At 38.8% G+C, this 27,641-nt stretch overlaps 1 protein-coding gene across 4 annotated transcripts in view; it reads left to right on the top strand.

The window, feature by feature from the left end:
• The window catches only part of B3GALT1 (beta-1,3-galactosyltransferase 1), a 226,899-nt gene that overhangs the window by 187,963 nt on the left and 11,295 nt on the right, over positions 1-27,641 (top strand). Inside the window, exon 1 of one of the 4 annotated variants that reach the window (XM_074829022.1) lies at positions 26,657-26,717. The exons of the other annotated variants lie outside the window; for them this stretch is intronic. The gene's annotated coding sequence lies outside the window, so the exon portion shown is untranslated. Of the gene's footprint in view, positions 1-26,656; positions 26,718-27,641 lie in introns of those variants that run through there. 4 annotated transcript variants of the gene reach the window in all.

A 27,641-nucleotide genomic window follows, 5' to 3' on the forward strand; every position in this document is an offset into this window, starting at 1 on the left:
ATTTGAGATAAAAGCTCAGAAGACATTTTGGCAAATAAACATGAACACTGAGAAGAAATCAGGATCTAATTATTGATACTGCACAAACAGAAAAAGACTACATTAATCATATAAATTATTCATTCCACAAGCTATAGGCACAACTGGGATGATACATATTGATGAATTTTACTTTTAGCTACTTTTTAGGCAAACTAAAATGTCAGGTTTTAGTACTTATATATAATTTCATGTAATGCTACAACTAACATCTCTTTAGAACATTAAAAGTATAGTCACCACTACCAAAAAAGGAGAATGTGATAGCAGTTAGCACCCCAAAATTATTAAGAGAACAGGGAGCAAACCCACTAATAATTTAGCAAATAATATATTGCTAAATGTCAACTTTTACATGGTATCCATCTCACTTAAAAAAAGTGACATGGAAGCAAAAGAAGTGGCTCACTTCAGTTATGAAGTCCCTGTAGCAAGATAGTCCATACATGAATTGGTTTGCTTTTGATCTTAAACGTTCATTTAAGTTGTTTCATATGTATCAGTCAGCAGGTTCACAAAACAAATAAAGAGACAGGCACAAGGATCCATTTTGGAAAACAGACCACAGCAATACTAACTTTTCAACAAGCTGAAGGGTTGCCACAGGCTTTTTGAGGCCTCAGGCAAGTGCATACCGCTGCATGTATATAGGAAGTCCAACATACCACTGTTATACGTGTGGGGCAACAAAAGGCTTCCTACACCTGCCTGGCAGACCTCCCTGCACGCAGCCGTGTGCAGGGTGGCCCAGCTCACGGCTCTCCCTCTATCTCACATGTCCATTAACAGGTTCACTGTTCTGGGGCTGATGAGCTGAGCAGGGGAGTGAAAATAGGGAAGGATGCTTTCTTGCATGTAAATTCATGGTTATTTCTTCTGAATAATCTAAGTGTTTCTTGCCTTAAAATGACACTGTGGTCTATCACCTCACCTGCTCTCAAGTACTGGCTCTGTACAGCCCATCTGCAGCACTGGGCGTTACACCAGACAGCTGGGCGGGCAGGGAGAGACGGCAGTGTCATATAACCTGCATATATGTGAGTCCCTGATCACAGACTTCCATTCGGAGATGGTATTTTGATATAGGAATGCAACTTGAAAATACAAATCTTCAGACCTCCACTGTAAGTACAGGAGAGTGACTTCAGTGGGGCAACAAAAACTTTTTATCAGCTGACGTCCTGCCTTGTAACTCCTACAGGATTTATAGGATTACATTCCTAGTGTCTTTTGAAAGTCTCACTGCCATATAATTCTTTACTTTTAAGCCTCTTTTTCACCTTCTTTTAATCACAAAAGTTCTCTCAAACCCATGCAAATATATTTTGAAACACAGATTCTTTCATGTTTAATAAAAGATTACTTAAATTATTTTCAGCTTTGTTATCACTGAATATTGTGAAGTCTTCCAACGAACTGAACGAATCTCCCTTCTGTTCAAACAAATCCACTTCAATGTTAACATTGTAAGGACTTATTTAGAATATAAACAGTATCTGTACTGAACATGCAGACTTTCTTCCACAGAAGCAAAACAAAACAGGATTCTTTGATATATTCCCTGTTGTATTGCAAATCATAAACATACTTCAGTTCTTTCATTGTGTTTTGCATAATATTATCCATAACACTTTCCCTGTTTATTTTTCATGATTATTACAGTCAGGCCTTACTCAAAACTAGAATCAGCCTGTCTCACAGGGCACCAATTTCTCTGGCTATGGAAAGGGCTGAATAACTCAAAGGACCCCAAGCCTCATTTTCAGTCCTAAACTTGCATCACAAATCTGGAAATGATTTCACATGCGAGTAACTTTATAAACCTTTATAACTTAATTAACCTGGTGAGATGGGACTTGCTGTGCTGGCATCCAAGCAAGGCTGCTTGTGCAGCAATGGCTAATCTGGCCCAAAAACCGTGGGCCCTTGGCTCTTCGCTGGGCTCCCAAGATGGCTGCCACCACCAGCGCCCGCCAGCGCCTGCCTTCCTCCTGACTGGCCAACCGCCTGACACAGACCTCCGAAGAGGTGAGCGGTGTGCCCTGACTGGCTCTCCAGTGAACAGGTAGAGGCAAAACTCCTGCCAGATTAGTTGGCAGGGTCTCGCCTGCCAGGAACCCTGTGGAGGGAGCGGAGCAGAGGCTGCTCCATCCTCAGCCATTAGGGGAGCTTTTCCAGAGAGCAGCTCACCCCTGGGGAGTTGCCTGAATTCAAGGCGATGCTATCAAGATTAAAATATCTTTTTTTTCCCCTCCCATCTTTGTGTGTGAGCACTGTGCTATCAGCCTTTCAAATTATCCTTCAATTGCGTTCCCAATTCACTTTTTGACAGCAATGCCACTCATATTTTGCATTTAGTCAGCACAGAAGCACAGCATTAAACATTTTCTAGTTAATGTCACATTCTAGTTCTGGTTTTATTTCCAGCTCTGTCGGAGAGATCTTAAATTCTAATCAATCTGCCTTGATGGGATTTTATTTTCAATTCAGGAATATATTCTTAATCGGTCTTATAAACCAGCTTCCACTTTTTTATATCTACAGGGTCTATATTTAGAGCCTTAAATACTTGATTATCATCCTATTAAAACAAATCTATAATCGTTTAAAGACCAGTCAAAGAAAAAGAAAAATCCTCACTGTTCTGGACTGCTAAAATCTGTGTACAGCTACACAACTTCTCTCTGTCTCTCAAAAAATTGATTTTCAGGGCTTTGCCATGAGCCTTTGCAGTGTTTAAGACAAATGGATTGTATTATTGAATCCAGCCCTCAGGAGTCTTACTTCAAAATAAATCAAACCCAGAACAATTCTTTCCTGCAGGCCCACTAAAAACCTGGATAGAAAAATAATTAACAGCTTTACAAAAATAAAATAAAATCTACATTTTATATGACTAGAGCAGTATATAGAACACTATTAGCATGTTTATAACAATTAAATGAAAAATGCAGATAACAGTAAAAAAAATAACAACCCTAAGGTACAAGGACAGTCATCACCAAGTAGGCAAAATTAACTAATAAATTATTGTGCGAAGTTGTCATTTAATATGTAGCTGTCAACTGCTTCAGTTTCATTTTGTCCAAGGTCTGGAAAATGAGGTCAAGATCAGTTTCTGCAGATTAATTCAGAGAAAACTGTTGTAATAGTCACAGACTTTCTGAAAGGTGAGCATTTTCTGTGGGCTCATTAAAATCCTAGGTAGAAAAAAAAAAACCCAGTTTCAAAGTTCAAAATAAAGTGTAACATTCAGACAACTAACCATGTATATTTATATACTTAGAGAGTTCTCTATATAGGTACATACATACACATTCACACTTAAATATGTTATACAAGTAATTAACCATAGGTTTAGTGACTCATGTTTTCCTCCCACACATACATGTGGGTAATTAATGTGCATGGGCTAATCTTTTACTCTCTTTTATCCTTGTGCAGTTTACAAGCTCGGGTTAGTATAACTGATTCTTCCCTCCCTTGCATTACTGATTTATTGCTGTGCAAAGCAGCTACCTGTTAGGTGAAATCTGAGGCTGCTGACACCTTAGGGGCTGACATTGCTGAGGTTTCCCTGCAGCTACACTGCCATTGGGTGGGCTCTGATTTTCTGCCCCATCTCTGGAACTGTTTGCTCTAATTTGTTCCAGGTGGCTGTGGTCCTCCCACAAGATCTTAAATGGGGACTATAACTCATCATACATATAACCACCCTGCTCACCTGCCAGTGTCCCATGACCAATACAACTTGTTTACTAGCAACTGCAAGAGGCAACTGCATCGATTTCTGACTGCCAGAGGAATCCTATTGGGGACTTGAATCTGAGCACTTGTAGGAAAAAATATAAACATTAGTATGGGAAGGAGGGACATAAAGGGCATACTCGGTATTATGGGCATAGTAACTGATTTTAGATTTTTTCCTTATATCATCAACAATGTCCTAGGTTGCTCTTTGTGCATGAAGAATATATTGTTCAGTTACCTTTGCAGAATGCAGCTGTAAGAATGTAAGAGCTTTCCCTGAAAACTGCAAATTTAACCCACACTTTTCTGTATTTCTAATGCATAGGAGGATGTGGCTGATTTTTTTGTAGTTGCTTCACATGTCCTCGCAAATTCATAATCATTTCAATTAATGATGGCCAACAAATCAGTCCAGGAGCCTGATCTGACCTATGAGCCTGCCAGATTTGGCTGCTGGGTGGGGGGGTCAGATAAAAAGCCAGCCAGAGAAACAGAGAATTTGGCTGTATCAAGCAGGGTTTCCTAGAAAAAGCTGCTGTTCACAGGAAATGTAACTATAGTGGTTTGGCCTATCTACCCGCCTGGGAATGAACATGTGCCCCAAGAATACAAAGGCTGGCCCTTCACAGCTTAAGCTATTCACATTTGCCTCTAACTTTAGTTTCAACTTGCATCTCTGAGACTTCTGAGTTGTTTTAGCCTTGTTAGATCAGATTTCCTGTCTCTGCTGCAAATGCCATTCCATTTTCATCTAAGCAGGTGTCCCTGAGTTCCTCTTGACCCAGTCAATTATAGAACTTATTTTTCTTGTGGCCAAGCTACATTTTTCCTCTAATCCATTTAACCAGCCTACATTCGCTCTCTGTGAGGTGAAAAGCAGATCTGTAGCTGGGGGCATTTATTTGTTCCATGACTCTCTGAAAGAAAATAAATTGCCAGTACAAAACCATACTTCTCTAGAATGCATTCAGAAAGGCCCACACAGCTTCTGAGAGTGCAGGAGAAAGCGATTGGAGCCAAAGGGCGCCATGTTCCACTTCTTGTATATGCAAAACCTGGGGCAATGCCACACACCCACCCACTCACCGAAAGGTCCCACAGTGTGGTATTAGTAGTAGTTGGTTATGAAGGGGTCAGTCAGTGCAGATGATCTGTCCAAGTTTTTCTATGCATGATATTGACTTCTGCAGAAATATTACACTGATATTTAAAACCAGTTATTTTTTTTTCTTATGTAAAACTAAACTCATGAAGAAGAGGAGATAATCATGACTTCCTATTGAGAATCAACATTTATGCCAGTAACTTTTGGCACACCACCAATCCATCTTCATATCTCAGGTTTTTTTACCATAAGTTATACCTTAGACCAAATTCTCCAAGTTTCTGAAATCTGCACAAAATCCTCGTCTCACCACTTCCCTCGTTATATGTCACACAAGCTCCAGAGCATTATTTGTCCCTTGGAGGCTGCCAGCACCATACTACTGCCAAGCACCACTTAGAGGCTGTCTAAGCCTCCTTCAATTTATCATAAGGATATTGTCTTCACTGCCCCAGTGACAGGATGCAGCATCTACCCCACTAAATTAAAACTTTAGCAATAGTCTAAGATCAAGCTCTGACCCAGGACAGACAGGTCTAGTGGGTTTAAAAAACTAGTCCCTTCTCTGGAGTGCCTGATAAATAACAACTGCTGCTGGTGCTCTGTACTTCTGGAGAAAGAAAAAGGTAGTAGATACCCTAGAAGCTGGTCTTCAAAACATACATGTAGGTGATTTTTCACACTTGGATAGGGTGTTAGAATCTGAGGATGTAATCTTCCTTTTTTTTCAATGTGTAACATCAGACAGTACCACAGTATGAACAGAAAAAGCTGAGAGAGGAAAAAGCCAAGTCTTGTGTGCTCATCTAATGCAGATGAACATGTACTGACTTGTATAAATCACAACCCTCTTTATTCTGAGTTAAAAAATAATAATGATGATAATGTCACTGTTCTGATATTTTATTTTGAAATGTTGTTAACTTCAACCCATATCTGCGTTCAAAAAGAAACAATCTTACAAAAATAATTTTACTCCCTTCAACTATTTTTTTTTCATTCTCTCTGGTAAACATGAGTCCAACACTCTTTTACTTTGGTCATTAGAGAAAAACTGCTTTCTTCTTGTGTGAGAAGCAGTACCAGATCTCAAGTTCTGTAATGAGCTGTAATGAGGTGATGAAGATGCAATGAAGAAACACGCCCAAAATTGCAACACTAGTAGCTGCAATTTTCTGTAAAATTCCTGAGTGCTCAGTTTCCTATTTCAGATCAATGCATAAATTATAATTTAATTTTATTGCAACTTCCACTATGTTCCCAGAAGCACTCAGAGCTGTAATTTGCCATTTTAGTCTAAATGGAAGGAGTACTTTCTGCTCTCGCTTAACCACATAACCTGATTGACTTCAGTGAAACAAGGCGGCATAAGACCAAGTCAAGTCTAACTGCAATTATAGTGTGTATAAAGCACACTACATTTGCTATTTACAATACAATGTCAATGTTTTCAAGTGAGAGGTCAAGGCTGATGGCATCACATTACTGCATAAAGATAAATTTGGTCAAAGGAGCAGGAATAATACATTGCGTGTAACTTGAGTTCTGCTTTAGTGTATTTCATTTGTTAACACTTCCATTTGGTATTCACCAAACTATCAAGTTAATGAAAAATAATAATACGTTACCATAGTGCTGTGTTTTAGGTTAAAAGATGGCTACAGCATGTTATGGTTCTGCTGTTTAATTTAAATTAGGTAATATAACAGGAAATCTTACAACCTTTCTTGAAGACACTTTCTATATAGAGAGAACATTAAAGGCATGACATATAATTAACCAATAAAGGAGTGTTTCAAAGCAAATGTTAGAATACTAAATAATGAGTGAAATTCAGGCTTGCTGCAACTCCAGTGAAAGGATATAACTGCTTCAAGCTCTGCAGGCAATCTTTAGAGGTTGAATTTTCACATCCCCACACCCATGTTTTGAAGAGCATGCCCAGCAGCCATTTCACCTCCTCCTCACCCAGCCCTTAGTCCTGTTCTGAGAGGCATGACACTGCCTTAACAGCATATCATGGATCACATCCATATCAAAGCATTCACAATACAACGGTCTCATAAAAATCACAGAATTCACAAGTTCCAGCTATACAAAGCCCCCAACTGCCAGACAATACTGTAAATGTATAAAAATATCTGCATAGCCATTTTGCATTACAACTTGGCAACACAAAATTACAGTAATTATCAATAATGAAGTCTCTGTCAGGCTTCGGTGATGGGAAATCTGAAAAAAACCACTCACAGGGAACATGCCTCTGCCTTCCCCACACAGGCATCTGTTTAGCTGGTGCTTTCCAACAAGGGCACAGGATTGCACAGCCTGAGAGTGAGGAAAAGCAAGGAACAAGCCATTCTACCCACCACACTTTTCAGTCACTGCAAGGTGAAGACCCCTTTGGGAACCAAACTTTAGGAGGGGCTCAAAGCAACAGTAGTTTCTGCTCTGTAAGCCAATGGCAACAGTGCAGAGGACAGCTGCAGGCTTGACAGCTTCTGCTGCTCCAGCATGCACAAGGCTAGTCCTGTAATTGGGGATCCACAGCTTTCGGGATTTGTCCTTTGCCTATACTACATCACTGATGCAAATCCACATAGAGATTTAGATTACTTTGTTCTCTTCCCTATGCTTTCTATTAAATCATGTTTACAGAGGATTAAAACCAGCTGATAAGTAAGGCTCCAGTGATAATGTGAAACAAACATTCAAAGTACTTTAGATAATACATGCAGAATTTAGACATATTTTCCTCAGACAGAATCAGAGGAATAAAGCAGGTCACAGTAAGGGCAAGTCAACTGGCAGACACAACCTCAGCTGGTTAGGGCAAAAGAGCATTTTGCTGGCAGATGTTAAGCTTTCCCTGCCCATCCTCTATGTTGGAGTCACATGGTTGTGGCTGGCCACAAAGAGGAAACAGAGGAAGTCCAGGACTGTCTGAGAAATGCTAAATAAACATACTCCACAGCTTCCACAAGTCTCCAACTTTTCAGCCTTCACCAAAAAAAAAAGCATTGTTGTATATTCTGAAAAGAAATGAGTTTCTTACTAGCAAGTTAGAAAGTAAGAACAATTAACTACATAGCCATACCCTCCTGTCTCTCTATCCTGCAAAATTACCTGGCCTTGAAGAGAAAGACAAAGTTTTTTAAATTATGAAGACTTTAAAAATGTGAAAAGTTACATCTCAAATCTGGACTATAAATAATACTGAAATGTCATTATTTATCAGAAAGTTTAAACGAAACAGGTACCCAGTGGCTTACTGAATTGGGAAGAACACTTGGTGAGGGTTGTTCACTGAATTTTGCTCCAGCATAGTTCTGATTGGTTTGAGGTGCAAAAACAGTTTGCAGTTTGATAATGTAGGACTCTGATTTTGATTATTGAGAAAATGAACGTTGTTCTATGCCTCTTTGACAGAGATAGCAAACATCGTCAGCATAGTTGGGGAAGACTGTAGAATGGCCTGGCATATCTCTTCCCAAATTCATGACCAAAGAATAAAAGTGATCCAAAAGATTGTAGCAGGAGGAAATGCCTGTCAACTCACTCACTACAGCTGACTACGATTGCATGATAAATTACGTTTTGTGATGTTTTTTCAGACTAGCTTTAAAATCCTGAAGTGTCTAGACATAATATATTATTGGAATAACAATATGAGCATCATTAGAGAAATGTATTTCACAAAATTTAAAGGTTTGAAAAGCACTGCTACTGTATAGAGTTTTACTACTTTATTTGGCAATCTGTGTGCAGATTTGTCACTTGTACAGCTGTTCCTAATAGGGTCATTTCTGTAACAAGTGTATGGTAGTTTGTGTTTGAGGATGATACAAAGTTTGCAATAGTAGAATCACACAATCATCTAGGTTGGAAAAGACCTTGAAGATCATCTAGTCCAACCATTAACCTAACACTCCAAAAGCATTCCACATTATAAAATCACTCAGCAGAGTGATTCTTCACTATGAATGTCCCCTCCCTCAAAGTGTTCCAGGCCAGGCTGGACAGGGCTTTGAGCAACCTGGTCTAGTGGAAGGTGTCCCTGCCCATGGCAGGGGGTTGCAACTAGATGGTCTTGAAGGTCACTTCCAACTCAAACCATTCTATGATTCTATGATTTGCTTGCTATGTGAGGTGATTGGGTAGTCTGCTCTGAAAAGCTCAATTTCACTTCTGTTGAAATGCCTTGGCTTTCAAAGTGCTTAATCTTATTTCTTGTATGGAGGATGTGTCATCTGGTCTGTCAATGTTCTGGAGAGGGTAGAACTTCTTTTCTCTTTAATCATTGTCATAAAGTTCACAAAATCATTTGTTTCGAACTACCTCAAGTTTGAGATTCTAAACTGAAACTTGATTGCAGAAATGTCAGTGCTCTGTTCAGAGATGGCAAGGACATCTGGTAGCTAGGGAACATTAAACAAATGTCCTATTACACCTGTCCTGTATGGAGGTTCATTGAATTAGTAGCTTGTAGGAACTAAAACCACTCAGCTTGACTTTTAGCTGGTGACACATCTCTCCTGAAATTCCTGGCAGCAGCAGAACTTTCAGTGCTTAACTTCATAGGCTAGATGAGCAAAGAGTCTAATACAAAGAGAACTTTTAGATCAAAATAGAAAATTTGAAATAAAATGCTCTAAGTAGCGGAGCTATATTTGCATTAATAAGCATTTATGGACAATTATTTCTGCTGTTTATATCCTGTACTACCTGCTGGCATCTTATCAAATGAGATCCTATTAAATCAGGTTATATCCCTGAACTTAAAAGCTCACAGTCTAATGAAAAAAAACAAAGCCAAGCAAAGCAAATTACATAAAACTATAAGTAGAGAGGAAAATGTGCAAGGTAGGAAGGATAATAGGAACTAATTCATGAATTTTCTAAGTAAGAATCACTTTGTAGGGAGAGATAACACTTTTTCTGAGACAATATTATATAGCAGACAAAAGAACAGACATGGTTTTAGGCATGCAACACCAGCAAGGCCTGAAAAACAAACCACAGACTTCAGCCTAAGGGCAGCTTGCAAACAAATCTCCATGTTTAAATTAATTATGGTAATCATTTATAAAATTGAAAAAAAAAAAAAGCACCTTTAGAGAAAAAGGGAATGTTAGCAAAAAGGGAGATGATTAGGTCCTGGGGGATAAGCTTGACAGATAACCAATTAATTGTTGTCCTTGGAACACCAATGGTGTCTTACACAGAAAACTGCAATGTGCCATAAAAAACAATATTTATTGAATAAATTATTTGTATCCAAGAGTCCTAAGAAATTTCTTTTCCAAGCTCATCTTCCATGCAAGGATGATGTCAGAGATGAAGCTGTATTCTCACAACTATACACTTTTATCTGTTCTCACATACTTGAATGAATTCTCTCAGTGCACAGGAGTTATTACATTTTCTCTGAAGAGCTTTCCCAGGGTCATCTGATGCACTGGGTGAAGTTTGTTGCACGCTAGAAATCCTGTGTGTATGAGCCACTCCACAATAGGGAGCATTTATTGTAGTGGCTTTTGCATCTATTTCTTGGCTAACATCTACTTTATTTAGTATATTTCTGTCTGTAAGAACTTTCTGATGACAACAGTGGCAAGAAACAGCAGGTTGTTAGAAGGCAGGGAGAAGCATGTCTGGAAAAATTATTTCACTGTATGATCTACTGCCAGGAGAAATTATAATTTAAATATACTCAGCATCTAGTTAATTTGCATGCTGTTTTATACCAATGTAAAAGTCAAACGAATTATGTTCTTGTTAATGGACTTGCTTAAAACAGATTGGGTCAAAATACAGATATTTATACACCATAGTCCACTGAAAATGTAGCTCAGGTTTTATTTTATTGCAGTTTTTCAAGGAACTTTTAAAAGGAAGTATTCCCTGAGACACAAATATTCATTTCATTTGATACAAAGATTTTTCCCCTCTATTTTTGTTCTCTTAAAAAAGAATGGTTAGATTTTTGGAACAAAAGAAAAATGGGCAGTAGTTTTACCACAATAAAGGAGGAATGGAATGGAATGGAAGATACAGCAAAGCATAAAAACTGTAACAATGAACCTCCTGGAAATCTCAGCATCTCATTCAAACTCATACTAGTCATAGAAGCAAAGTTCAGGATGATTCCAATGGGAGTTGTGTCTGCATAAGGATAATGAGACCAGAGATGTCTTTGAATAAGAAATAGCCCAACTTTTAGATAATTACCTGATACCAGAGCTTTTAAGAATAAAATGAGATATTTTCTTTTGAAGTTTTAAAATAATTCTAAATATAAACTGTATCTGTCAACTTAAGCAATGTTCTGTTTATTTTATCTCAAAGTTTTGTTATGAAGAAACCAAACAAAAGACGCTTTTGGTCAGTATTGCTTGAAGACTGAACTTGATCTCACGTTTTTAAACATAGATCTTTGAAATCAACATTCAAATTTCCAAGTTTTATTTATATCCCCTTTTGAAAAGTGGAGGAAAAATGATTCCCAGAAAGATAACTTTTCCAAAAGAAACTTAAATGAGCGAAGTGATGAGGAGACCTTCATTCTCATTCCAGTGACCCTGATTGTCCTTGAATACTGCCTGAGCAATAAATAATGGCAAGAAGCGCATATTAGTAGTCTTGCATTTTAAGTGTCTGGATATAGCATTAACAAAAAAAAAAAAAAAAAAAAAAAATCTGTGTTCCTCAACTCAATTTGGAAAAATACTAATAGTAATTCCAAATAATTGAACATATTACATAAAACACTGAAAAAGGATTCTGCATTCATAGTTACCCATAAAGAACAGGCTCTTCTGATGGTATCAGAGGTTGAAGGAGACAATGTTCCCTGGTGGTGTGGCTTTGGGGAGGCTGAAGAATCTAGAAAAGTTGTCCAAACACACTGACTAGTTCACAGCAGAAGTCTGCTTCAGCTTGTACCGTGTCCATGGCTTTTCAAACCTCGTATGCAAAAACCCTGTGTGGGAAGCATGTGCAGGTATGTCCAAATAATTGCCTGGAATTTACAGTCTTATATTAGAGTTCAACATGTATGTATAGTTTTGTGAATTTTGTCCAGAATAGCTTAGCTAAAATGTAAGCCTTCAGTATTTTTAGTATTTATCATGGTTATTACTGAAAACAAATAAGCAAAATAAAGTAGCTTTTATAGGCTGGCTTTTTCTGATTTATTTTTCAAGCAAATGGAAACAACTGTTAATTCAGAGCTCAGACAAACTGGTCCTGACAACTATGCTACAGAAATTTGAAAGGGGAACTTTTTGTCTAAAAGAAAAGGGCAAGAACTCTGGCTGTGTGGTTGACAATATGATTAGGGCTTCTACTTTACATAACGTGTGCCAGCATCATCAGCATTAGAACACCAGTGTGGGTGATTTTCTGACAGAAAATAGTATTGTCATGAACATTTGCATTAGACAACTGCTTGGTACATTTCTTTTGATAACTTCAGCAGCAACTTTATCTCAAATCTCAATTTTAAAATCTGGAGCTGTCGTTCATCAGAGGGGTGTTTAGGCTTCCTTTAAAACCATTACACTTTTAATGCTAACCTGCTGGTGTTAAGAAGCATTGCCACTGCATGTTTTATTCGACAAGACTTAAGAGAACGTTTTGTCAGATGTGCTTTCTGTCACCCTTTATTACACTAGATCTTTTGATATTTGAACAGAAAAGCTAGAAATAAGGATGAAGGTCAGTGAAACGGGAGGAATATAAAAGTTTTCTTCACTATTCCTGTTTTCATATAGTCCATCAAAACCACAATTTGAAAATGTCAGATAACATGAGTTTCATTTTTATTTTGATCACTTAACTGTGTGATAATATAACGTAATGGCTATGCAGCATATTTATCATGAGGAACAGGGAATATAGTCTGACAATTCTAGATTACTGTTCTTTATACAGGGAATTTAGTGCTAATTATGCAGTTTATGTGATCTGGTATTTTCAAAGGAATGTCCCTATATATTAGAAGACAAAAGCAAATATTTAAAGGTTTGGAGCTCAGATGAGCATCTTAATTTCTGAGACTGCAATAGCAAGCTGTAAATCTCAAGTGAACATGCACTCTTTCTTCAGCTATTTAGTGTTTACATTTCTAATCATGATAAGAAGTCAAAATTAAGATATATTTAATTATCTTAAAGCTTTTAATATGATTAATTTTAAAAATTAAATCAACATTTTCACATCTAAACGTGTTCAAATCTAAATTAGTATGACTTTTGGGGTTCCATTCATATCAAAATTCTGATCATTAATTTTCCCACCACTGTAAGCAATATCCTTATTAAAGGAGATGCAGATTTTTAGCTAAAGCCTGAAAACATGAAAGTTGCACAGATCAATAGCTAGTGCAACTATCTAATGAGACGTTATATTGGACTGTACATATTTACTCTTACATAAGTCTCAGCATCTCCACTACCGACACCATTGATTTTAAAGAGTCATTTCATCAGAAACAGATTACTTCTCTTCCCACTGCAGACTAGATGTAGCAGTTGGCACATAGGAGCTGTACACACAGTGGCTGCTGCAGCTTAGTTGTCATTTAGGAGAACCTGAGAGTTACTTTATCTTGACTACTTTAGGTTCATTTCTGCACTGCTTGTAAAGCATAACAGATAATAAAGCACAAAACAAGCGGAGTTGTATGTGAGACCATCAGAAGTCCATCATCAGGATTTTAAAAATTTTGTTTGGCTTGTAGTCTACTTGTTTTTTATACTGTTGTTTTTCTAATGCAGAGTAAAGACTCTAAAGGCCATATTTATTTTGAAAATAATGGTGTTTATATTAAAGTGCTTGAGAGCATGAAAATCTTGATCTGGGCACAGCCCAGTTCCTTACTGCCATTTGTTGCTAAGTTTAGCTCCTACCATAGTGCCAACAGAAGAGGAATGCAACATTTTGCTCCTAAAAAAAAAGTCTTATAGAAGTGATAAGCAGACATGCTGGATGTGGATGAGGCTTGAAGTCATGACGGGACAGAGGTGATAATGAGAATTTTTAAAGTAGCAGACATGCTACTTTAATCATTTGTGAGTTGAAAAGCACAGGTTCTCTTTGAGTTAGCCACTGGTTCTTTCAATGTTTACTAGATATGATACAGTATACCAGGAATATATAAAATTTCCATCTGGTATTTAAAATCCCAGAAGCCTGACTGCCTCTTTAAATGTTATCACGTGTTAAAATAGGAAAAGTCAGATGTCACATTCACAAAGTCAATGTGCTGCATCTTAAAATGCAAGAGCTGCCACTGCTAAATCTAGTCTGTCAGCACTGAACAATTAATCAGTTAAACAGCATAAACTTTAGCAGAGAAATAAAGCATTGCATGTTGTGAGATACAAACAGGCATTCGTAGACCAGGACAATTATAGGCACAGGAGACAGAAAAGCAGACATCAGCAGGACTTTGAAATGACCTCGGTAAATTAGCCTTTCCTCAGAAGACATACTGGATTTCTCATATTTGGAGTCTGTGGCCATGCAGTTGCTGCTGATCAGATGTTGCTATAGCTATACATCCTTGGTAGGAAGCTGCAGATGTTCAGCAGTTAACTAGCTTTCCATGAGGCAACACAGGGCTCATAGTAAAGAGCTCTGTTTCTTAGAACTTGTCCTGGTTTGAGTGAGTGGCAGGGGTTTTTGGTAGCAGGGGAGGGGGCCAGAGCAATGGCCTGCATAGCAGTAGCACAGCAGGCTACATAGCAGTCTAGGCTCTATTCAAAATACTTTAAAAAACCAAATATCATAACAGGCCTGAAAACATACTAGAAACATACTGTGGAGCCATTTCAGAAGTATTTAAGTATTTTGGGTGCCCTTCAAGAAGAGACTAAGCAACAAAAAGAACGCAAACATCACAAGATCCATCCCAGTAGAGAAGAAACTGAAATGACAGCAAAAACAGTAGCACATGAAGAATCTTGAGACTCATTTATAAATTTAAATGTCAAAACTGTAACTGGAAACCATATCTGTATGTGCACGTGATCTTGGAGCAGAGAGAAGAACGAGCAGCAGAAAGGAAGAATCTCTCCTCAAGTAACCTCTGGCAGCACTGGTTGTGTAAATGCTATTTACACTGGAAGGCCCAGGCAGATTGCAATATCCCTCACAAAAGCAAGAGGAAAGACAACCACAGTCTTGGCCAAAAAACCTTTCGTTAGCCACTGAGAAAGCACTGCACTCCAAGCTGCGTGCAAGTCGTGGGTCCTTCTGCTGACTTCAGCAATAGATACCTGGGCTAGGTTTGCTCCCTGAAGGTCTTTTCTTATGCACTGGGATACAAACAGCTACACTGTTCAGGCAAACCCTCAGGCAAGGTCTTTGTGATAACATTCAATACAAGATGCATCTGTTCAGGGCATAAGAAGAAAACTCCAGATGACATTATCAGGCATCCACTGTAAACCAAAGAACTCCTCACAAATGCGATGCCTATAATTAAATGCCCCATTTAGACAGAACGCAGAACAGCAAAATGAGCTGCATGTTCAGTTTTAGCTGGCTGAGAGTACTTCTGCAATCACCTTGTTCTTGCTCATCAAGTCATTAAATTGCTTAATATCCAGTGGACATCAAGAAAAAGTTCCATCAAGCAGGAGAACAGAAAGTGTATTATTAGGCTGCATACAATCACAATTAATCACACCTCACGAGCACCTCTTCTAGCACTCATTGCCCTTGAAAGTTTGGGATTGTTTCAGATCATGAAAAAACACTGAAAAAGTTTAACTTACATGTATGTGTTCCCTACCACTTCTAAAAGTGAGACACAGAACTGGAAAATTTTATTTCATGAAGCATACCAAAATATAATACTATCTGCATTCACATTCATGCTACCCTAAACCTGTAGCAACTAAAATCATTACTGACTTCTGAAATCTTAGCACAATTATTGTGCTACAACTGCTTCCATCATTATTTAAATATTTCATCCACCATTGAAATCAAGCACATGGCCATTCCTGGGGAGCTTTAAAGATACCAATCCAGAATAGTTTTACATGGCCAGCTTGGAAGTAATGGTCAAGTTACAGTAAAAAAGAGCAGGGAGGAAAGAATTGCAATGACATACCTGAAACAAATAGTGCCGTGTATGGTGTTCTCTGATATCTTCAGTCTAACGAGACAAACCAACATATTCTGTGAAGCAGATGCAAGCTGCAGTGATCTATTATGCAGCAGGTAACAGTGAAAGGTGTAGTTTATTCTGGAATAAGAATTGTTCAACTCCAATTAAAAAAGTGATAGTGCTGGGGATAATGATAGCAAGAAGCTGTTTTCTGTAAGTGCTTTGTTTGATTAAGTCTGCAAAAGCATCTGATCACACAGGGGCAGTTTTAAGATACAAAATTAAGTGATTCTTGTCGTCTCCAGAATAGTTTTGATGAAAATTCTTTCATCTAGATGAATTGAGCTCTAAATTACTGTTAGAATAACACTAGGCTTGCAAATCACTCTCAACTCTTCACTAAATCCATAATATCTGCAAATGACTTTAGCTCTGTCCTTTACTGTCATAATTTCAGAGAAAATACCAAGTATTTAAAAGGCAATTCTAGGATGCACTGGATCAGAATATTCTGTCTATTGAGAGTTAAAAATAGAGTTTACAGGGTTTTACATTTCTGCCACCTGAAAATATTGAAAAAATAGTAATCTGTATGGTACATCTCTAGTTTGCCAACAGCTACCAAATCCAGTGTGAGCTTTCCATGGATTGTCCCGGATTTTTTGGTAGAAAGTTACAGAACTAGGTTCCCAGGCCTTAACACAGAACTTCTGGGATGCTGTCCCAGAGCCAACACAAGAGGCAAAACCACTAAGCGCTGGCTCTGAAGCAGACCCGGCCACACAGGGCTTTTGTGCTCACCACCACTGCTGGCCGCGGGGAGGGCAGTCCAGGCGGGCACTCTCAGGCCGGCCTCTAGAGCATCTCAGGTCTCTGGCCTCCATCTTTTTCATGCTGAATGAGGATTGGGTAGATAAGAATTGCATGTGTAAAGCATTGTTTTAGCACCAAAAAGATTCTTTACTGTGGGGTTGTAGCGCCAAGATTCACCACTGCTTTCGTAAAAGAGTTATCCTGCTTTGTAGCTTATCGGATCAAGAAGATAAGAGAGCACTGCAAACAGGAACAAGATAGTGCCAAGCATTCACAGCTCCCATTAAGTTCAATTGTATTAACACTGACAAATTTTGTATAAACCTTGTAACGAAGGGATAGTAGCTGTGCTAATCAAAGGTATTTTTCCTAGGTAGAAAGAAATGATTGAAATAACACACTACAGCAGGCTGTTACAGTCTTGTGGTCCTGACAAAGTTTTATTGAAACAAAAAGTCAAAATCCTTAAAAAAAAATTTCTTTCATCCCCTGGCATTTAATCCCAAATGTCAGTAGTAAAGCTATAACAAAATGAGTTTAATAGGCTATGTGGGCACCCAAGATCAATGGCCAAATGGAGAAGAAAGGCTGAATTGAAATACCTTGCTATATTCCTTTTCTGCATGTATCAGGTAAAGTTACAGCTAAACAACATCTAAATAATACTGCAAAAGTAAATTCACATCTCTCAGCAGGTTTTCAGGGACTTAAAGGAGGTCTGCCAACAGAGATGATTTAATTGGTTTGGTACCTATTTTTCAGACTGGTTTCTTATGAGGACTGTAAAATGCATAATCCATCCTACAGAAAATTGCCCATTCCCTCTGAAGGGCAGTTTTTAAACGGCAGATGCCTAGGGGCACTGTTATTTGATAGGGGCCTAATTTATGGATGGCATTCGAGGCTACAGATGTCAGCTGTATAAAGACAACTCTCTGCAATATCTCTCTCCCTCCAGAACTTGAGATGCTGGAGCATGCTGAAATTTAAGACCCTCTTCGGTTTCTCTAGAGGTGTACACAGAGAGACGTAAATGCCTTAGAATACATAATCTTGTGCTGCAGTCTCTGGCTTTGTATTACAAAGCAAACTTTTTTGTCTTCCATTTTATTTTATCTACAGGGGTGGCTGACAAATGACCTACCTCTCAATTCAATATATCTACTTTTAGAAACTTACAGTTTTGTTCTTGTCACTGCTGGTTTCATCATTCCTCAAATTAAAAGATGATACGTCTAAACTTTTAGTTACTTGACCAAGGCAACCAAGAAACCATTTCTCATGTATGATACCATCTGATGGCTCTTCTTCCTTATGTGCCAGATAGAGCTATAATTTACAGGTTGTTTCCTGCCAGCCAGGATAATAATCTGGTATTGTTTGAGGCAGAAAATCCTTTTGGTGGTCCAAATGCAGCATATAGGGCACCTAAGGAATGTTTGTAGATTTTGTTTGTTGTCATATCACTCAGATGCTGAAAATCTCATCTACACTCCTTCCAGACAGCCTAAATTAGCAAGCCTACTCTTATTTAGCTTGTCAGATCACTCTTAAAAACAGTTCTTGTTTTTTGGAGGATTTTTGCTTTGCTTTATAGCTCATGGCAAAGCAATCTTCTTACATGTGTTTTTCACACAAGCTGTCATTCTCAAGTATTTAAAAAATATTATATAATACTGAGTATCCTGCTCTCTCCCGCTACATGTCAGAGACTATTTGTAGTAGCTTATTAAAAAGGCAGTATATCACCATATTAAAATTGCTTTTATTATTATAAATGTCAGTGCATTAATTTTAAGTCACCACCACTTTGACTATCTTGGATTGCTGGGAGATTGAATGAACACAGTCCCTATAACAAAAAGTGTTTGTGACAAATAAAGTTAAAGCTGAAAGTTGATGGAGATGATTGACTTCCCCCAACTGTTTTTGTCTCTAAAGCTCTCTATATTGGAAGCTTTCTAGATTACAGTGACTAAACTGTGTCTACATGCCACTCTCAGGGGGTAACTTTTTTCCTAGATGTGTTTAATCATTCTCAAACACCCAAGAGCCAGAAGGTAGATTACTCTGCCATTTTGTGACCTAGTGAAGGTGCAATTCATATCAGGTTTATTTTGAAGACAAGTACCTACAGGAGGAAGAATCAGATATCAAGGTGTTGAAAAACTATACACCCTTTAGTTGGAAAACTATTCTATCTCATTTTTAGCTCTATTTATTATTATAACTTCATTTAGATGCAAGAAGTTATTTTTTAAAGTTTCCTGGGAAATTCCAAACTCAAAGTGCATTTCAAAAGCTAATAAATTACTTAATCACATCCATGGAAGAAGATCATTTGTGACACCAAATACTTCTTGCTTTTACTTTAGATGTACTATAGAGAAAATCACAGGCAAACCCAAAGCATTATTATTTTTAGCTGACCTGAGGGATTTAGTGACTTAGGTTTGAGGTACAGAAGAAAAAAGGGATCAGCTGCATATTGGCTCTTACCATCCTAACAGTGGACACTTTAACCAACATTTGGACTGAAAACATACTAAATTTCATCACTCTCAAAACATTGGATGAAACTTGTTGACAGGTTTGGCCTGATGACAGAGATTTGACCCTACATGCAAGAAGTGTAGGAACCTGATGAGTAAGTGATTGATATGCTACTTTCAAAATTGCAGCTTGGGATTACATTTTGCCATAGTATTATACAATGCTTGGCAAGCAACGAGCAGTCTATCCCTCGTTACACCATCTGGAGAAAAAAACAACAGCAAAAAAGCCCTCGCACATGAACACTGTTTTGGCAAAGGCACGTGTGGGAGAATAGCCTACCTGAGCCAAGAGCTGTCTTCGGCTTCTAAAAAGAATCTGGCTGATTCAGAGGCTTGTGACAGCCCCTCACTATGTTTTCATTTTACGTCAAAATCAGAAAATCACATCAATCTTTCAAAGAGCAGCACGTTCTCAAACACTATACTATTCATGCCCTTTAAAGCTGCTATATGCATGAACAAGTTTCCTGTTAAAATCCAATTAAGTTTCCAGTTTAAGTTCAAAGGGATCTCAGGAGAGTCAAAGGATACAAAGATTCATTAGGTATTGAGAAAACAAATGAAAAAAGGGAGAGCTGTTTTTTTAATTCTCAAGAAGTGCTTGAATTGATTTTCAAAATATTCCAGTCATCACTGAAACGTAAACCTAATATTTAATAGGCAAGCAAAGGCTTTTTAGTTTATTACTTGTTTGCAATTGATACAAGAGGAAGAAAGGAACTCTTTTCTTGGTCTTATTCTAGTGTAAGGAAAACTTGGGGCTACTGCAACAGTCCCCGGAGGAAAAAGGGGAGCCCTCAGCTCTCTGATGATCATTTAAAGCAGGAGCATGACCATGAAAACAGGTCTGCCCGTTTTGCCCCATCCTCCCACTTCAGGCTGATGATGGTCCTTAGCTGTACTGATCCAGGCTTTTGTTGGGACCATGAGGCAGATCTGACTCGGGAACTGATCTGACTAAAATTAATCATAAAGTATTAATGAATGCATGGATATTTTTTGTGGCAGTGCCAGTTTACATACACACTGTGGCTCTGATGTCCCAGGTGCAGATGCAAAGATATATTTTCCATCTTGATCTCATGTAGTATTTCTCAGCTCCTGAAGCACCCGTCTCCAAAGACAAAGCGCAAACAGCCAAGGAGGGGCAAAACAACCCCCTTTCTCTTCCTCTCACTCCCCCCTGCCCGCAGGCCGGGACTGTTAATCCCCCTCAGCCACTAAGGGGTTCCTGACTGCTGGGAGGGCTGTGCCCTGGCTGGAGGCGAGGGGCTGCCTCCTGGCAGCCTTGGCCCTGCCATCACCCAGCAGCATTCTCTACTTCTCCCCCCGTCTTCTGCAGGAGGCATGTGTAGCAAGGGGTTGAGAGGCAGGGAAGACGATCAGGAATAAGGGTTAGGAAAAGTAAAAAAAAAAAATAATTTGACTTAAATCATCTCAAAAACTTGCCATTTGGAGTTTAATTGATCCAGCCAGTGGACAGGGAGAGATGGAGATTTTACCCAGTTTGTGCATATTTTTCACAGAATAAATTAATGCCTCACTGAAAAGGTGGCATTTCAGGCAGCCTTACTGCATGGCTCTGGAATTATTCCCATTGTTGTTCACACAAAGAGAAAATAAACTCAACCACTCGGCTTCCTTTTCCCCGAAATATATGTCTAAGATCACAGCTTAGAAAGGAAACTAAATGGCAGATGGCAGCATCTTTGCAAAATATGTTCACTCTGAGCTATACAGACTGGCAAATTAATTTGTTCAAAGAAAAAGACAGAGAAAGAGACAGCTTTTCTTCGAGCAAGGAAGAATAATAAAACACTGAAGTTATCTTTAAAAGTACTGGGGCAGCTCTTAGTTATGTTGTTACCACATAACTAAAAGAAATTATTAAGAAATTACTTACATCCCTTTGCTTTGGGGCATTAGTCTTCATTGCATCAGTAGCAAGAAGAGCTTTTAGAGAATAATTTGAAGTTTTATGCATTTAGATTTTTTTGTCCTCCCCTCACCTTGAACCACACAGTATGGGGAGACTTCACTCTGCACACCCCAGGCAGGATTGCCTGTTCCTCCTTTACGTACCCAGCAGGGTTTAGCCAGATACCCCCTGCCTCTCCAGCAGCTCTTACGCCGCTTTGCATGAGCGTGCCAGGAAATCAATTATTTTCTCCCGAGCAGCAGGGCAAAGCATTACTGATGTTTGCATCAACCCTCATGTTTCCTGGCTTTTTCCATATGAGGAGAGTGAGTCAGAGCACACCTTCTTCCTCGCCACATAGAAGGCGCCAGAAGAGACACTGGCTGTGTCATCTGATGGACTCCCACATCAAGCATTCGGTCACACAGCAGAGCAGTGTTCCTCCCATGGCCTGTGTGATCCCACAACAGTTGGCCCGCCAGCTGCTTTATTGCATTTCATATCATTTTTGCTTTGTGCTGCCTTTGATATCAGAATAGCTGGGAAATAAATGGAACCACAGATTGCAGACTGCTTTAAAATCTCTTTTCTTCAAGAGATCTCTCGGATTAAAATAATGCTGAAAGGAGACTGCTGAAAGCAAGGGAAGGGTGTAGGATGTTGAGGGAGACCTGCACAGAGTTTAAACATGCTCAGGAGAATCCCTGTTGTTTCCAGCCACGCTATAAGCCAAACACCTTCCTCCAGAGAAGGTCTGAGTTCATGTTATTTATATAGCAATCTCTTCTGATTCTACTCAAAGACTAAGGACCCCCAAAGTTTGGAAAGTGATCAAAAGGGGGGTTTGATCTTTTGTTGCTTTTATAAGAAAAAGAGTCTCCCAGAAGAATGTCTCTCTGTGAAACAGCTCTATTTAATCCTTTCAACCCTGAGGTATGTATCAAGATTTGGACCCTTAACTTGCTTGGCAGATTTTATTACCGTATCACCTGCCTCCTTGGGGTATACAAGTGCTCAGTGAGCTTGTGTTTATAAAGCTCTTGAAGGTCCACAGATAGAGAGCTAAGAGAAGCAATCTATATTTTTACACTGTATATTCATGTACCCTCTTTCTCCTTAAGGCTTGGCCTTGAATACATGGATAACTAAGGTATGGTATGATTCCCCTTGGGCAGTGACAGAACATGTTTACTGTTTATTGCTTCACAAAGTTGATTACTATCAGTAGTGCATTATATTCCTATCCAAGCAGAAGTCAACATACACCAAAGAAAAGTGGGTGATAAAAAGAGAATTTTGTCTGTTGAGCTGCGTCAGAATCAAGGCAGACAGCCGTCCTCGGCGTCAGCAATGCTAATGGCACAATGCACCAAAGCAGAGCAACAGAAAGCACTGAGTAACACTGCGTACAAGTTGCTGCATAATATCTCTGGAGTGGCACTGTAATTGCATGCTTTATCCATGCCACAGTAGAGTCTCAGTAAAAGTCGAGCTGGGAGGTGGAGGAAGACTGCTTTCCCTGGTTTTCAACTCTGAATATGCTTGCGGCCATCCTTTACATAACACTACTTTGCCTGTGTTTTGATAAATCCTTCAATATAGACAATGAGTCTACATTTACACCTACATCAGCCCACTAGGGACAACACAATTACAGGTGGAGAAGCCAATTGGAGAGTTTCCAATTACTCTGAGAAGTCGCAATTGCAATGGTTATGCTTCCCTAGTCACAATAGGAAAAAGAGAAAGCAAAATGTGCTGGCAGCATAATGAGCCCACAGAAATGGACCCTGTTATGTTTAGGGAAAGAAAGACAAACACACATGCACACATATTAGGAAGAAGTTTGCTTAGCTATTTTCCTAGTCACCAGTCACTGCAAATACCCCTAATTAGGAAAGCTCACAGACAAAATATGTAAAAAATCAGAGTTTGCATTCCTGACTACTCACACAGTTCTCCAGGATTTGAAATTTATGCTCCCTAGTGAAAACTTTAAAAGTACACATGAAGGACATCTCTAATGACTTAAGTGATAAAAGTGAGTTGAAACAGGAATTCAGATTTACTCTTTACCAGAATGCAGTTCTTCCTGCAGCTGTATTAGATACCAGAGATTATCAGCCATATTCTGCCCAGCTGGGAGATAAGAGTTATTAACTGAGAAATTCTCACGAGCTGTTCATCAATAACAGTTTGTGAGAAAACTTCCTCAATTTTTACCTAAAACAATTCTCACAGGGCTCAAGTTAAACTCCGATCTGAGCAGAAATGGAAAACCTGTTAACTGGCTGCTTTCTCCAGAGACACCCGGGTTTCTTTCACTGAGACTAATAGACAATGTTCACAACTTTCGTAAAGGGAATAAAGTGGAAAAATAAAGAAACATTCTTTGGGGAAATAGGGTGGACTAAGTAGGCATAGCTGATAACCCAGAATGGGTTTACAGTTAGCTAAGGAGGCAGCAACCCATTTACGATCCCAAACAGTATTTTTCAAACTTGCGTCAGCTGAGAGCACAATTTGCTGCACTTTTGAAATATCGTAGAAGAATGAGGACAAATTTACTCCTGTGAATTCACAAGGATATATATTTACCAATTTACTACAGCATGCACTCCTTTATTTGATTCATCCAAAAAACTCCAGTTACTATGAGCCCATTTTTAAATCCTTACCACAAGAGATAAGCCTCTTGTGTTGAGTGTATGTTCTGTGAATGTGTAAGTGTAAGGTTGTGCAATAGTCCTTTCAACCGCCAGCTTCAGAAAACTAAATGCTGACAAATTGTCTGGGGTCATGTCTGTGAAATGCTCCATAGTGCTAGCTGAAAGAGCCTGACACCACCTTGTTCTCAAATGTTAATAGCTTTGCAAAAAATGCCATCTTCTGCAGCTGAAATTTTTCTTGTTCAATCCCCAGTAAAAGTAGGTTTTCATTTAAGTTCAAGCAAAACCCCATCTACCATTTAGTTATGACAAAGCGAAAAGAAACACGTTTCTAGTCTTTGTTGTAAAGGCAATTATATATAGCTAACAGCCAAAAGTGCTGGCCCTCAGCTGGATGAAGCTGAGCGGAGGTCAGTGGGCCAGTGAGCATGTACACCAGCTGATGGTTACACCAGCTCCTTAGGGGGAAAGCACCACTCCCTGTATTTAAGGCAAACAGCCAAGCCAATAAAATGTCATTCCAGCTCCTTTCAGTGCAAAGGAGGTGGCAAATCCAACTTTTCCAAGAAGACTATCCCTTCTCTGCAAAGTAACTTGTTTGGAAAGCCCAGCCGGCAGTGCTGCAGCTGGAGAGGCACCAGCGGAGCACCCAGGAACACCTACCCACTGGAGGGAGGGGAGGGGGCCCAGCCACCCACCACCTGGCTGCCTTACAGCTGCAGGTTTGTGCCTCTGCCAGATTTAAGGCAGTGCTATCAGAAAACCGTGCCCAGAAAAGTTCCTATAAACTGAGGAATCTCAATCATGACTAACCAATTACCCAAAAAAAAAAAAAAAAAAAAGAAAAGAAAAAGAAAAAAGTGTATGCCTAGGAAATGTTTTTCACATATTTGAGAATAAGTCATCTGGCTGAAGTATGGGCCATATTTTCCAAGTTGAAGACAAAAGTCATTTGTTTAGTTGGGGTTTTTTTTCATGGTACAGTTCTGTGAGAGACAAGTGCAATTTTGAAAGCAACAGCTTGTGTTAAATGTATCAAAACTACTTCACAAAGAGAATTAGAAACTTGACGCTTGGCTTATAAACAGCTTACGGTGACAAATGCTTCAGAACATAGCTTCACATTAATTACTGTAATGCAAACATGAAAAAAACTGAACGGCGACCTGTTCCTGGATGGACAGAGCAAGGCTCTGGGAAACTTCAACATGGGGAATATTTCCAGGGAAAAGAAAAAAAAAAAAAATGCCCATGTAGCCACAGTGTCACAACATCCAACAATTTCCCTGGACATCTGATAATATCTACTGTTTTTTCTTAAGCACAAAAAGTTGGAGCTATTCTACTATATGATCACCAAAGTTCACTGTTTACAAAATTTTCTAGCCTCATTGCTTTGGAAGAAATGAGAAAATAATGTGAATTCTAGCTATGTTTCAGCCCTTTAAAAAAATCTGTCTCCATTATTCACAGGTAAAAGACATATAACAATTACAATAAATACAGGTATCATACAGATATGCCTGAGATATGGAAGAAAGCCTCCAGTAACTGTCTATCAGTAAGAGCTATGCTCTGAGGTTATAAAAATGTATTTATACATAGCAATAATCAATGTTTCCAGCCTGAGGTGCCCACAGTTTTGATGAGGTTAAAAGCAAAGTTCCCCAAGGATCATGACCCATACCTTAATGGGCAGGTTCAAAACTGTTTTAGAACTTTTCCCAGTAAATCCAAGAGTTTTAATTGTTTGTACTTTTCCTCCAATGCCCCTGATAGCATGTGAATTATGGGAAGTAGGTTCATTATCCAGTTCAATGAGTTATCATCACCACAGACACTGTGATTTCAGGTGTCCACATAATTGTTGCTCCTCTTTTTTGTGACAAAGATTAATTGAGAATGGCAGTGCTGCTAGGTTAAGCATCTATATAATCAAGGCCATTGTAATCTATTCTTGGTATCATAACCCAGACCAGCATTTCACAAGCATTGCTGTGAATACAAAGGAAATCAAATAGTGAAATTTAAGTTTAAGGCAAGAACAGCAGTATATTTGATTTCAAACACTATTACTTGAAGGTAATTTAACCTATTGACTCTGGTAATAAATTATGTAAAATTCTTTCATGAGTAATAAAGATTTTGTTAAAGCAGTTCTAAAGGTTTTCCCCTTCATTTTTTCTTTTTTTTAAAGAACTTAAAGCCTCTTTTTTTTTGTCCTAAACTTTCATTAGATGCAAAATATTGTAACCAATTGGTGGTGACATGAGCTAAGGAACCTTGCTGTGAGATTTCACAATAGAGCACAGCACAATAGCTAAAGAAAATAATGGCTGTGGCTATGGTAACCCAAAGTGAAATACATTATTTGCATCAGTTTATAACCATACTGAGATGCAATTTATATGTTACTGCTCTAACAGGACACAATTGATGTAATCAGAAATGACCTATCACAACATGAAGTCACAAAGTATTTTTCAAAATTGTTTCTGAAAAGCATTCATGGGAAAAAATGCACAGATCTGACACTTGACATCTCCTGGGCAATTTTAAAAGAAAAAAAAAAAAAAAGAAAAGAAAAATGAAAACTATTTCTGCTTAAAATTATTCTGCTCTTTCATTTTATGTTCTTCATTTCTTTTCTCTCCCCTTTAGTTAGCGCAAAGGATATACGCTTAACATGCCTGCTACTGAAGTCAGCAGCAAAACTGCCATTAAAAGCAGCATGTACTGGCTCCAGGTAAACCACTTGCAATCAACAATACAGCAAGACAGAACTGCCGATTGGCATGTCCCAAGTTCTAATAGTATTTTGAGTTGAGTAAAATCTAGCTATTAACCATTCTAGATTAATATCTGACCAAGCATAGCTGGTTTGCTAAAACTTGAGAAACCCATCCATCGTACAGACAGTCCTCAGGGTCTTGTCTGTCCTTTCATCTCCTTCCCCATGGAGTCAGCTGTGTGGTACCACTATTGGAGACTTTGGAGAAGACTAGGCTGTCACAAACATACAATGACTACGACCAAGAGACTTGTTTTCAGAAAATGACCAAAACAATAAGAAGGCTACTGAAAATACAATGTTCAGACATGCCCCATGGGATAAAGAAAAAAATTCCGTTTCCTATGAATCTTACAAAAATCGTACTTTTTTTCTTCTTAGCAAACCAACTGTGTATGTTTTGCTTTTATAAAATACCCAAACCCAGACAGCCACAGCGTCCAGTTTAAAATCAAGATTCAAGCTTGTGCATCACCACTTTGTCCTCCACCACCAGCACAGTGGGTTCTCCAAGGCCAGTTTTATTCGTAGTCAGATTTACTAGGAAGAAAATGCAGCTACAGAAGCCCCACATAGCACATCTGGTGCAGACCAGGCTCCTAGTCACCACAAGAGAAGGCAGCTACTCGCCAGTCATGCTGAGACCAATTGCTATCACCCAAATCCCTGAGGAGTGCTCTGTGTATATGAAAATCACTGAAGAGTGTGTGTGGCCAACCTAGCAGCTCTTAAGTCACTGCTCAGAGAAAGCAGGGAAATATCTTCTGCATAGAAAATACTTCCTGAGCTGCAAAACTTGGGTGGGAATTTATAGCTACAAAGCTCTTGATGTACAAACCAAGCCAGAAAGAAAAGCTGCTCAAACCAACACTGAGATCC

The sequence above is a fragment of the Strix aluco genome, chromosome 6, assembly GCF_031877795.1.
Source record: "Strix aluco isolate bStrAlu1 chromosome 6, bStrAlu1.hap1, whole genome shotgun sequence".
Lineage (NCBI taxonomy): Eukaryota > Metazoa > Chordata > Aves > Strigiformes > Strigidae > Strix > Strix aluco.